At 39.7% G+C, this 13,584-nt stretch overlaps 2 pseudogenes; both read right to left on the bottom strand.

Annotated features, from left to right (window-relative positions):
- Positions 1 to 625: 625 nt before the first annotated feature.
- LOC123839106 (26S proteasome complex subunit SEM1-like) lies at positions 626 to 889 on the bottom strand (annotated as a pseudogene).
- Positions 890 to 10,506: 9,617 nt separating this feature from the next.
- LOC123839107 (M-phase-specific PLK1-interacting protein-like) lies at positions 10,507 to 13,150 on the bottom strand (annotated as a pseudogene).
- Between the last annotated feature and the right edge of the window lie 434 nt (positions 13,151 to 13,584).

Raw genomic sequence — 13,584 nt, 5'->3', positions numbered from 1 at the left:
GTCAGATGCTCAACCGACTGAGCCACCCAGGCATCCCCAGGAGAGCATCTTCAAAATAATCTAAATAAAAATTCAGTCATCTTACATATTTATAATTGCAAACTGATTAAAAGAACTAAGTGAAGGGGCACCTGGGTGTGCAGTTGTTAAGTGTCTGCCTTCTGTTCAGGTCATGATCCCAGCGTCCTGGGATCGAGCCCTGCATCGGGCTCCCTGCTCGGCGGGGAGCCTGCTTCTCCCTCTCCCACTCCCCCTGCTTGTGTTCCCTCTCTCACTGTCTCTTTCAAATAAATAAATAAAATCTTAAAAAAAAAAAAAAAGATCTAAGTGGAAAGACTATCTGGTCTAGAAAAATATTCCTTCAAGAATTAGATTTTTGGGGTGCCTGGGTGGCTCAGTCATTAAGCGTCTGCCTTCGGTTCAGGTCATGATCCCAGAGTCCTGGGATCGAGCCCTGCATCGGGCTACCTGCTCTGCAGGAAGTCTGCTTCTCTCTCTCCCACTCCCCCTGCTTGTGTCCCCTCTCTTGCTGTATCTATCTCTGTCAAATAAATAAATAAAATCTTAAAAAGAAAAAGAATATATAAACATATTTTTTAAGGTGTCCTATCCTGGGTTCTCTGTCCTAGAATTTCGTAACCAGTTCAAGCTTAGGTTGCTTCAACAATTCTGGATGCTGTGAGGTCTCCATCTTATAAGCATGTTTCTCTGGTTCACCTCAGAACTGACTGGAGAAGTTACCTTCTACATTGTCATCATCCAGGTTATCCTCCCAGAGGTTTGCTTCTTCATCTTCATCTAAACAAGACCAATCTTCCTCAGGGAACTCCCTGAACTTGTTATCTTCCTCCCGGAGACCCAAGGCCACCAGCTGCTTTTTCTCTGACATTGCAACCCTCCATGCCAAAAACCTCTTAGGCCAGTGGCAAAGTTGTAACCCTCACTTTCCCTCACGACTGCTGGAGGAGGCTGCCTCTACCTTAGAGATGTGGGATATTTAACTCTCACATGAGTGAGAGTTAAGGATTCTATGAGTTTAGGATTCTTTTCCTATTTAAGCAAAATCACCATGAACATCCTTGTAGAGGTGTCTTTGAATAGAAATGAAAGCATAATGGTAGAATAAAATTTTAGATGTGAAATTGTCGGATGTAAGGGTATATGTATTTAAGTTTTGAAATATTTTGCTAAGTTTCTTCCAAAGAGACTGCCAACCTATAGCACCCCCAACAGGGGCCACCTGGCACACTTCACTCTTACCAACAACAGAGTATATTATCAAAATTTTTTAACTTTTCAGTTTGATAAGTAGAAAATAGCATTTTATTGATGTTTTCATTTTTATTTATATATGAGTAAGGCTGAACATACTTTAATATGCATAAAAACCATTTGTTTCCCCTTTTCAATTATTCATCAAATATTTACTGACCATGTATAATATGCCATGCATTGTGCTAGGTAATATAAAACTGAACCAAATACACACAACCTGTTATTCATGGAACTTACTGTCTAGTAGGGGAGGCAGACATGAAACAATTCATTACAGAAACAATTATTTGATTACTGTTGTGATAAGGGTAGGATGTTATAATAAGAGGATGTAACAGGGGGCCTATCCTAGTCTAGGAGGATAAAGAAGATTCCTGGAGAAGTAAACTGAGACCTGAAGGCAGGCTGGTATTAACAGAATGCTAATAGCAACATCTCAATGCCTTGGTCCCTCCTCCTTAACTCTTCCAGATCCTAGGGAATGATTGCACTTCCTTCTTAGAGCAGACTCAGACACACCTCACCAAGAGGTGACCAGGGAACAAGATGGGAAAGCAAATCTGACTCATTTTCATTATTTGATCTGGTGAAAAGTTTGGTGGCCAAGTGGCTGAAATCAGTGACAAGATTTTGTTTTAAAATGTTAATTTTAATATCCTATTTGTTAATTTGTCAAAGATCAAGAGATAAATAAATTGAGTTCTATTTAATAGAATGACAAATTTTTCCTCACTCCAAAATCTTACATTTCTGTTTTCTTTGATTATCAAAAATCAGATTCCTGTACTATATGTTGGCTAACTGAATATAAATTTAAAAAAAAATCAGATTCCATCATCTGACCTTAATGTTGTCTAACAGTTGTAAAATCTTGGAAGTTTGCTGAAAAGATCTTTTTTTCAGTTATAGCCCTTTAATATATTGAGACCTTGAGAGTAAAATTTCATATTTGAATTATAGAGAAATGAGAGCTGGAAGACATTTTTTAAATAATAATAAAAAAGGGATGAAATTAGCTGCCAGCAAATAACTTGGGGAAAGAATATTGGGAAGTCATGTGACCTCAACCTAGCCCTCATCATGTAACCTTGTAATCATATCCTCTTGTTCTAATCCTGTCTGAACCTATCTGAGGATTGCATTATGTAATTAAAAAGATTCAGGTTGCTCCCCACTATAAGCCATTGGTACCTAGCACTGTAAGATCTATGTGGTTATGATTATTATATTAGCTTCTTGAAGACCAGCTGGTTTGGCTTTTGGGGGATGTCAGTAGCTACTTTGATAGCTACATGAGGTGCTCAAGCTTTCTGTACAGTTACCTTGGAAAATCACATTCTTTGTTTTTGTTTTGCATATTTATTTATTTATTGTGATTACTTTTTATTTTTATCAAAGTAATCATCCACATAATTAAATATTACCTCACTTCTCTGCAACTCTTATTCCTATTCCTGAAAACTACCCACTATCTACTATTTTATTTTTCATTAAAAAAAAAAGATTTATTTATTTTGAGAGAGAGTGTGCATGAGTTTGGGGAGGGGGGAGGGGCAAAGGGAGAGGGAGAATCTCAAGCAGACTCCCTGCTGTGTGTAGAGCCTGATGTGGGGCTCAGTCTCACAACCCTGAGATCATGACCTGAGCTGAAATCAAGAGTCAGACACTTAACCAAATGAGCCACCCAAGCACCCCAACTATCTACTATTTTAACGTTTTCCCAAGTATTTGCCTCTCTGTTTCTAAATGTGGAATTTATACTGCTCTACTCTATCTTGATTTAATAATTTTAGATAGTATATTATATGTGTCCTGTTAATGGTAGATGTGGATTTAGCAATTTAGTACTTTGAGTATCAGGCTGTACACTCCTCCCTCTGCTTCCCACCCCCCCAAAAAACCCCAAAACAATTAGAATGCTTTCAAGTGAGGATTACAGAAGACCCTGACTTTACTGGCTTAATAAGGACATTTATTATTTCCATTTACCAGAAATCTAAAGATATTATCTCTCAGGGTTGCATAACTCAGTGGCATCATCAAAACCTGAGTCTTCTGATCTTTGCTTTACTATCCTTGGGGTGTTCACTTTGTCTTTAGATTGCCCTCATGATTGCTGGATGGAGGCAGCAAATTTAGTTGTCTTTAACATATATCCACAGAAAGAAGAGGAGACAGACTCTTCCTTGCATTTCTGTTTAAGAGGCCCCTCAACAGAATTGGACGTATGCGTCTTCCTGAAACTTTCATAACTGAAGGGATGGATGGGATTATCATGATTGGGACTAAATAGATTTATCTTCTGGGGCTGGTATTGGGATCAGCCTTCCCCAAAGGACATTGCCAGACAGAAAATGGTAGATACCTGAACAAAACCTAGGTGGAAAAAGGTGGGACAGGGAGGGAAGGAATACTGGCTAGATAGCAACACTCCACCATCATAATAGAGTTATAATTTTTAGTTCAATTGGTAGTCATAGATAACACTGTACTATATAAATATTGTTTATTCCTATGACAAATAATGTATTATGATTTAATTTTCTTGCTTTTACAGTTCTTGTGCTTGTTTTTCCTGGAGTTGATGATTGTAACATTTGTTTTACTTGCATACCTTTCAGTATTTATCTTTAATTTTTTCCATGAGATTTGTCTAACCCTTCCCAGTAATTTCCCCAATGCTAAGCAAGTCAACTAGTTTATTAACTTTCTTGTTTTTCTAGGAACTTTCCTCCCGGAGACCTCCAGACTGGTTGTTCTCTAGGTCAGCTGTTATCCTGCAACTATTCTTTGACTCATTCCTGAATTAGATACCCTGGTTTTTGGAATCCATGATTTCTCTTTTTCTTGACTTATTTACTTATTTTGCTGGACACATAGTAATTTTTATGAGACAGGAAGTAAATTTATTTAGCCTTTGTGTGTCGGCAAATGCTTTTTAGTCCACTCTAAAACCTAACCACGTAGAAATTCTAGGTTGAAATTCTAGGTTGAAAGTCACTATCTTTCAAAATTTTAAAAACTTCTGATCTTTTCCCTTTTGTCATTTAGGGTCATTATTGAAAAGTTCAAGGCCATTCTCATTTCTTTTATTCTCTCTTCTGAAGACTTAAGGGATTTTCAGTTTATCCCCAGTAGTCACTAATTGTGTGATGCGGTCCTTGGAATGGAACTTTTGAAATTAATCCTGCTGGTCACTTGGCAAGTCCTTTCAGGCTACAGACTTCTGTCCTCAGCACCACTAGTTGTCTTGAATTACTTCTTGATTATCATTCTTTCATTCTGTCTTTTTCTCTTCCTGGTATCCAGATCTATTAGATGTTCCATGGCCAGGACTGATTATCCAATTTTCTTATCTTTTGTGTCTTTCTTCTATTCCCCTGCTTTCTTTTTCTCTACTTTCTGGGAAGACTTTATTTTCCAACCCTTCTACTTAATTAAAAATTTTCTTAGTGTATAGATTTTTAAATTCCAAGAACTCTTTCCTGTTCTTTGATTGCCTGTTTTCTTTGCACCTCTTCTTTTTTACAGGATACACCTTCTCTTATTTCTCTGAGACTATTCTTTGTAAGTTTTTATCTCTTCTCTGTATTGTGTCCTTTTCCCTCCCACCCCTCAAAATTTTCAAGTTTTATTTCTCCCTTTCTTTTCATATTGTTTGCTCGTTTAGGTCTCTCTCTTCCATGTTGTTGTTGTTCAGAAATATCTGATAAGTCTTGGGTGTTCATTATATTTAAGGGTGGAACCCTAAGCAGCTGGTTGGCCCCTTCTTCTATGAGGTTTTTCATGATTCCTCTAACCTATGTGTTTTTACCCTTTTAATCCCCAAAGCACTCTGAATCTCTTCTACAGCATTCACATTCTGCTTTACATCAGTTTCCTCTAAACTAGCCCTATAAATGTAAACTCTCCTATGAGATATGGATTCATTCCCCTGGGATAAAGACTTCAGCCGAGGCTGGATAGCCCCGGAGCATTTTGTGTTTCTTCCATTTCACTGTCAGTGCTGTTTATCACTGTCCATTCAGGAACATGGTTGAAATTCCTGGATTATCCTTCCTTGCATAATCTGGTAAAACCAAGCATAGAATAGTTTGGTAAATTTACTAAGTAAAAGTTACAGGTATTTTCTTTTTGTATTTTCATTGATCTCTGGGCAGGATAGTTATCCTTTGATGAGTCGCTGGGTTTGCCAATAATCAGGGAGCGGCAAATGATACTCCAAGAAGCCACAAAAGAGGGCTTGCTAAAAACTGGAGTGATTTGTGTGCATTCATTATATCAAATTGTGGTGTATAATACATGCCTCTCAACTCAAAATGAAAATATGATCAGAAAAAGTGTTTCTTTGAAGGATGATGAAGAGCTTCTAAGCAATATAGTACTTTGTAGCAACAGTTTTGATTAAAGAAAAAATGTTTCAAAGTGAATACGTTTTTCTCAACTCCCTTAGCAATAGTCATTGTTTACTTGGTTATTAAGAATGTGTGTGTGTGTGTGTTTGTGTGTGTGTTTAATATATATTTTTTATTTTATTTTATTTTTTTAAAGATTTTATTTATTTATTTGAGAGAGAGAGGGAGAGTGAGCATGAGAGAGAGAGCAAGCACCAGTGGGGAGAAGGCAGAGGGAGAGGGAGAAGCAAACTCCTCACTGATCAGGGAGCCCTACATGGGGCTGGGTCCTAGGACCCCGGGACCATGACCTGAGCCGAAAGCAGATGCTTAACCGACTGAGCCGCCCAGTCACCCCAAGAATATATATATATAGTATATATATAAGTATATACAATATAAATATATTTTAGAGAAGATAAGAATGATTTCAGTACTAATAGATTAAATACTTAACTTCTCTATGGACTAGAAAGAACATTTACCTTGAAACATTGTTTATATAATTATATATCATGAAACAATAGCTAGTGTGAAAATCAATGATATTTTAAAAAATTGCATCAAGTGGTGTAAAGGAGTTGATAGGGGAAAGCTTACTAAGATTTTCTGAAAGATGAACAAAATGAAAGGTTAATCTTTTTGATGGTGAACAGTTCAAGATTTGCTTCCCTTTGCAGTGGGGGAAAAAAAAAAGGAAAATCAACTCTGACAGTTTTCCTGAATCTTAAAGTTCATTTGCTTAATTAATTCCCTGAAAACTGTGGTGTGTACTCAGTGAGTGAGTATGTATGCTTATGTGCTTCTGTGTGTACTTGGCCAGGTTGAGGTCATAAAAGGAGAGGCAAGCAGAGTGCTTTATCTCAGAGAAGCCTTACCTTACTCTGTCTGATAACTCAAAATGGGGAAATGATAACAAAAATAAAAATAGACATGCATTTGGGATAGTCGTGTATGTATTCAAGTGTTGGTCAGGGAAGGTATGGCGGTTTTAAAAAATTGGCTGCAATTTTTTTTGCCACTCCTCCTATCAAGAGGGTATATTTCCCTTCCCTTTGAATCTCAGCTGGCTTGTGATTCATTTGACCAATAGATGCAGCAGAAATGATGCTGTGTGACTTCTGAAGCTAGGCCAGAAAGCTGATGTAGATTCAGCTTTTGGAAACCTGAGCCACCATGTAAGTTTCCATGCTGCCATGCTAGGAGAAAATCGAGGTCACACAAGAGGCGATGTGTAAGTGCTCGGCACCAGCTAAGGTCTGACAGGCAGCACCACCAGCCAGATATCTGAGTGAATATACCTCCAGGTGATTCCAGCATTTCTTTCCCTCCCCTACCCTAGAGTCAATCCTAGCTGTTGAGTCCTCCCATCTGAGACCTCACTTAGCAGGGAAAGGGGAGCAGGAGGTGGAGGCAAGTCTTATTCACTGTGCCCTGTTGGAATTCCTGATCCACAGAACTCATGAACTTAATAAAACGGTTGTTTTAAGTTGCTAAGTTTTAGAGTAATTTATTACATGGCAATAGTAAATAAAATAGAAGGGGTCAAAGGGAGTAGATTCATTAGATTCCAGGGGACGAAAACTGGGTTGAGAGATGACTACTGAGTGGAAGCAAAATTTCTAAACACATGGATAAGCCATGAGCAAGGCTTCATGTGGCGGTCCTTAATCGTTCTGCTACAACCCTTGGAACTCTCCTTCATGTATATTTAACAACAACCACAAGAGTGCAAAAGAATTAGAATACTAATGTTCTCTTATTCTGTCCAGTTTTTCATGAGTTCCTCCAGCTTTCGTAGAATATTGCTGGGTGGTATGGATCCCCTTTCCTAGTGCCTTTGGTGACATCTGAAACAGTGTTTTTATTTATTTGTTTATTTTTTATTTTTTTTAAGATTTTATTTATTTATTTGACAGAGAGAGACACAGCGAGAGGGGGAACACAAGCAGGGGGAGTGGGAGAGGGAGAAGCAGGCTTCCCGCGGAGCAGGGAGCCCGATGCGGGGCTCGATCCCAGGACGCCGGGATCATGACCTGAGCCGAAGGCAAACGATTAAAGACTGAGCCACCCATGAACCCCTGAAACAGTGTTTTTAATACTAACATGAAGTTATGTTAAGAAGATTAATAAATGGAACCATATCAAATATTAGGGGTCTAAGTTCACACAAACTTTGTGGGACTCCAAGCTGTACAACTCATTTATCTAATTTGCAAATCATACCACTTAACTCCTCTTATAGGTGGGTATTTAAGCTCATGGGCACACTCAGTCTTTGCTATCACCCAGTGTTTCCTGAGATGCCCAGCAAGCCACAAATCTTGTAAATCAGAATATTTTCTTTCAAGTTCACTCCATTTTTTAAAAGTTTTTTTCATTTATTTAATATCTACATGTAACGTGTGCTTGAACACACGACCCCGAGATCAAGAGGCCTGTGCTCTTCCAACTGAGCCAGCCAGGCCCCCCAAGATCACTCCATTTGAACCATCATTTCTCTTTACTGTTGCTCCTGATTTGGCTCTTTGGTTTTTTTTTTTTTTTTGGCTGTGAGCATTTTTACCTCTTGCTTTCATTGAAGATACAGATGGAGCAGTAGGGTATCAACTCACTAAATCACTCTCCATACATCTTTCTGGGGTTGCAGACCTATGGGTACACAAACTATTTTGATGTTGATGGGGGAGAGGACACCTGACCTTTTTGCAGACGGTTGCCAGCTTGTTTACCCCTTCATTCTATTGCTTTTTCTGCAGAGAGTTACTTTCTGTTTCCATTGGGTTTTTTTTTGTGGACCCCTGTTTTCCAAGCCTCTCTTATTACATGTGTGTATTATACTGAGGGTAAATAAGAATCAAGGTGGGATAACATTTAGTCATAACTTAAATGTGTTAAAATTTAACTTTTTTTCCCCACTCTATACTCGAACCTATGTTGCTCATGAGTCGTTGTTTCCTCTAGTAGTAGAAATCGCTTGTGTGTGTTTTTTTTTTAAAGATTTTATTTATTTATTTCACAGAGAGAGACAGCGAGAGAGGGAACACAAGCAGGGGTGTGGGAGAGGGAGAAGCAGGCTTCCCGCCGAGCAGGGAGCCTGATGTGGGGCTTGATCCCAGGACCCTGGGATCATGACCTGAGCTGAAGGCAGACACTTAACGGCTGAGCCACCCAGGCGCCCCTAGTAGAAATCACTTGTAATAGGATCCATAAATGGAAGTTTAGGGCTGGGATCCTAAAATGACAAATGCCAGATGGCAGAGTAGATTGTGAGATCACAGAGTAGAATTTGAAAAATTTCAAAGGAAGTTTCTAAACTTTTTTGGTATTGAAGTTCTAAAAGGATAGCTTTGGAAATGGGAAGAGAGGATTGGATAGAGGATGTCTTTGAAAAGAGTTCTGTTGTAAGCTCTTCCTGCCTTGTTTTCCCTCATCTCAAACCTGGCGAGAAGAGTTCCTTAGAAACCTTGATATGTGATTCATGCAGTTTTGCGGGCAGGAGGGTGGCAGTGTGGACTGGTGTTTGACTTCTGACTGAAAAATGTAAAAGGCAGGAATGTGGACTATCCAGCTGATCCAAGGTGGGAGCAAAGGATGCGTGTGTGTGTTTACTCCAACGGATATGGTCATTGGGAGAAAGAACAGACCTGGGGCTCTTTTAAATCTTGTCTAAGCCTGGACCAAGTGATGGGAACCCAAGGGAGAGAATGGGTTGTGGAATGCTGAGGTGGAGCAGCTAGGCAGAGAAAAATGCATCCACCAGGACTAGAAATGAAACTGAATATTCCCAGTGAGGATTTCTGAAGGGGCTCATAAAAGGGCCTGTAAGAGCCAGCTTTAGACATCTGTCAGACCAGAGGGCAAGGACCATTGACAGTCTTAATCAAGTACTAACTTTCCTGTTCCCCCTCCCTGCTCCCCTTTCCCTTTTCTCTTCCTCCTGTTTTGACCCTGGAGGAGTCAGAAAACCCAGCTAGCAAGATAGCAAGATAGGTGTTGAAGCCTATGGTGGGGAAATAGCATCATGTTCCATTCTTTGGGTCTACCTACAAAGACCCCAGTTGAAAGAGGGGAGAAGTTGAACTGTTAAATCAAATTAAATTGGTAATTACTTGAGGTCGCACACTTTTATTTCCTGAATTGAGACTTTGTTTGCAACTTGATGTAACCATTTGGGCTTTTTACTATCTAAGAATGACCAGAAAAGTCTGAGACTGCCTGAATTTCATCCAGGGTGAAGGGAGGGAATCAAGGAGTAGACTCCTCACTTGTATTTGAACTTCCCTCCTTCCCCCAACTGAGAAAGGTCTTTAATCCTCCTTGTGGGGGTAAAAATCTGCCCTTACTTTCTATATGGAACTGTTGCTATGGCTAATATAAAACTCTTTGCTTAATCTTTTGTGCTTTGGCTGATATCTTGCAAGTCAAACCTTATTGCAATTAAAAAAAAAAAGCAACAATCACTGTACCTTATCAAGCACTTGCAACTTAGTCCCTTTGCTTTTTAATTTTTTTCTAAAAAGACAAAATGTTTTATTTTAAAACATTGGAAAACCATTGAAAACCAAAAATGTCCATTATATAACCATGAACATTAAATATTTGGAAACTGTAAATCTTCTAAAATGTGGTAGGTACTTCTAAAGAGCTAAATATTGCAAATTATTCCACTGTTTATCTTTCCTAATATCAGCAATACTTGATATGATGAAAAATACCAAGAAGATCCAAATAATTTATTCAAAGTCACCATCTTAGGGTTCAACTTAATTACACAAGTAAAAGTTTTGTCCAAGATGTTCCTGACACATGAAGCTTTGGGTGAATTTCAGAAATGTTAACGAAAGTATCTTCCTGTTTTGCCTGTGAATGCTTGGATATTGCTGTATTGTTGGTCAATATCCACTATAGATACTGGTTGTAGGCTGGCCCAAGGGTCTTCAAGCACTGAAGGCTTCAAATAACTTTCCAACTCATTAGACATTCTTTTTTCTCTACCACACCCTGAGCCAAATGGTGTTGATGTCCTTGGCGAACCCTGGGGTACGTCTGCTGCTGCCCTGGGGAGTAGCCAAATGATGGCTGGGACCCCGGAGGGGACTTGGAGTAGGAGCCAGAATAGTTGCCAGGGGAAAGAGACCCGAATCAGGCCCCCAGGGAAGCTGCCGCCATCTGGTGGAGAGTGGCTGCTCTGGAAAGGCCTAGACCTGGCCCCTACCGCAGGCAGGCGGTGTGTGGTAGGATGTCTTGGAGTCTGGTATTGTCCAGAGGGGACAATACGGCCATGGTCCTCGTCTGCCAGGGTACCCTGGAAGCTGCTTCCCTTAGTCCCTTTGCTTTTGCTTTGAAACGTGTGTGTCTTCTGAGAGCTGATGAAGCAACTCAGTTGGCCTCTTTGTTCTAGGCTATAGATAGGAAGCCTCAGGGAAACTAAGAATTACTAAGGGCTATGAGACCAAAACAGCATCAGTTTAATTTTTAAAAATATGATCCTGCCACATGCCAATATTGGGCAGGCCCATGGCATATATTTCCACTGGTCTTCATTTGGCTTATAATGTCAAGGAAGGGCATGACATTTGTAAGGTTATCTTTGAGCTATATGAACAGGTGTAGAAATATCAGCTGATTCCATTTCAGCAATTGTGACTGGAGGGGAATTATTGCTTCCTTCACTTTGTGGTGTTGTGAGATCTGGGTTGGTGGAGCTGAATAGAATAGACTAGAATAGCATAGAATAGAATAGAAGTAAAATCAAAGCCAAATGACACTAGAGGAGATGGTGGAGGAAAATATTTATTGTCAATCAATATGGCAATTCTAAACACTCATCTGAACTTGGAACATTGTACGTAAGAGTCATCATTATCTCAGTTATGGTCCAGGAGCCAGGAGCTCTTTTTTTGTTCAGTTCTAAAGATCCTACTCTTGTGGTAAAAAAAAAAAAAAAAAAAAGAGTGGAGTGTAGGTGCAGATAGAGCAATGTCTCAAACAGTTTTGGGCTGTAGGTCCTCAAGGAACATGGACTAAAATGGTTCAACCAGCATTATGGAACTAGCTATATGTACCATTAATCACATAATAGTATTTACTACTCTTGTTGAATATGGAGTGACATATTAATGGTATGACACTGGGAAGTCTTACTGGTCAGGGTCCTTGAAAGATCATTGATAATTTGTACCATTCTTTCAGACTGTTTACTTGGACAACAGTTCCCTATCTGTTAATCTCAAGTTGGTATAAATATAGATGTTGTAGGAACAATTTTGTACTTCAGTGAAAAACTACGCGCTATGCAGGGGACACTCTTCTATGTTATCTGATTCTGATTGTATAGGAGCTTTTTTACAATTCTATAAATTGTAGGTAACTGATAGTCATGTAAACAAAAATTCTTGTCTATAGACATGTAAATTCTGTCTTATCTAATAGAGGTTCCATCAACTATCCTCCACACAGAAGCTAGTTTTGTCTTCATTTGCTCATTCATTTCTCATTTCTTTACTCCATGTAAATGTGTGCTGTTTTTGACTTCTGCTTTGAATTGGTTGTAAAATCTCCTCAGTTTCCTCACTGAATTAAATAAAATCTTTAATACACATTCATTTTTTTTTAAAGATTTATTTATTTGACAGAGAGATAGTGAGAGCAGAAACACAAGCAGGGGGGTGGAGGGTGGGAGAGGGAGAAGCAGGTTTCCCGCCGAACAGGGACCCCTGATGCGGGGCTCGATCCCAGGACCCTGGGATCATGACCGGAGCTGCAGGCAGATGCCCAACAACTGAGCCATCCAGGCACCCTACACATTCATTTTTGTATCTGTATGAGAGTCATAGTTTTACCTTGTTTTGAAAACGATCTTCTAACAGTGAATTGTCAAAATACTAGTATCTGGTAATCCATGTGTTGCTAACCAATGACATGAAGCTGTGATTATTGTAGCTGAGGTTTGATACAGAACTATGAGTTGTTTTTATTTATTTATTTTTTTAAAGATTTTATTTATTTATTTATTTGTCAGAGAAAGAGAGAGAGGGAGAGCACAAGCAGGGGGGAACGGCAGGCAGAGGGAGCAGCAGACTCCCCGCAGATCACGACCTGAGCCGAAGGCAGATGCTTAACCGACTGAACCACCCAGGCGTCCCCAGAACTATGAATTTTTAATCGAAATTTAGTGGTCATTTGCCTTGGAAAATCAGTGGCTTTGGTGATTATGCTGTGCAGCCTGTTATTTATGGGCAACAGGGCAAAGACTGTGCAGGTCTGGGGGGCAAGAGAATTCCTATGACTGCAAAACTACTCTGGGATCCCTGAGCAACTTCCTCTGCTCACTCTCCCATTACTGAACCAGGGGACAACAGGAGCACAAAAGAACCAAATATCAACATCAGATTACTATAGGCCAAGGGCACCTGTACCTCCCTGTGCTCCAGGACATCCAGAATGACTTCCCTTCCGATAACATCAGTAGAGACCATCTCCTAGGGGCTCAGGAAAATGGAAAGGCCAGTTTCTATATTTAATTAGAAGACTTTGATGTTTCTTGATGGCAAATTAAAAAGAATCAGAGTGGTTCCTTGGCATGCAAATCTTCTCTAAACACACAATATTATTATAGCAGCAAGTCATGAAAAAGGCCTGATACTGGTGGACATCCATGACCTTGTCAACATTGATGGGCACTTGTGTGGAAACCAACTTTTGTCTTCTTTGAAGTCTGAGGTTTTGAGTCCACTCTCGCTGCTTTGCTAGGGCTCTGATGCTGATTAGTTCTGATCTCTACCCTTTAAGATTCTCTTAGCAATTTAGCTGCCACACAAATGCTGCCAAGGGCATGTCCTGCCGGTCCTCACAAATAGGGTAGAGTGCTCGGCTGTGCAGTTTCTGACCCCGAAGGAAACAATGCCAGCCA

This window comes from Mirounga angustirostris, unplaced genomic scaffold, assembly GCF_029215605.1.
Source record: "Mirounga angustirostris isolate CCGP_5_RB_7025 unplaced genomic scaffold, mMirAng1.0.hap1 SCAF_3, whole genome shotgun sequence".
NCBI lineage: Eukaryota > Metazoa > Chordata > Mammalia > Carnivora > Phocidae > Mirounga > Mirounga angustirostris.
The sequence above is the reverse complement of the archived record's forward strand: the minus strand, read 5'-3'. Positions and strand labels throughout refer to the sequence as shown.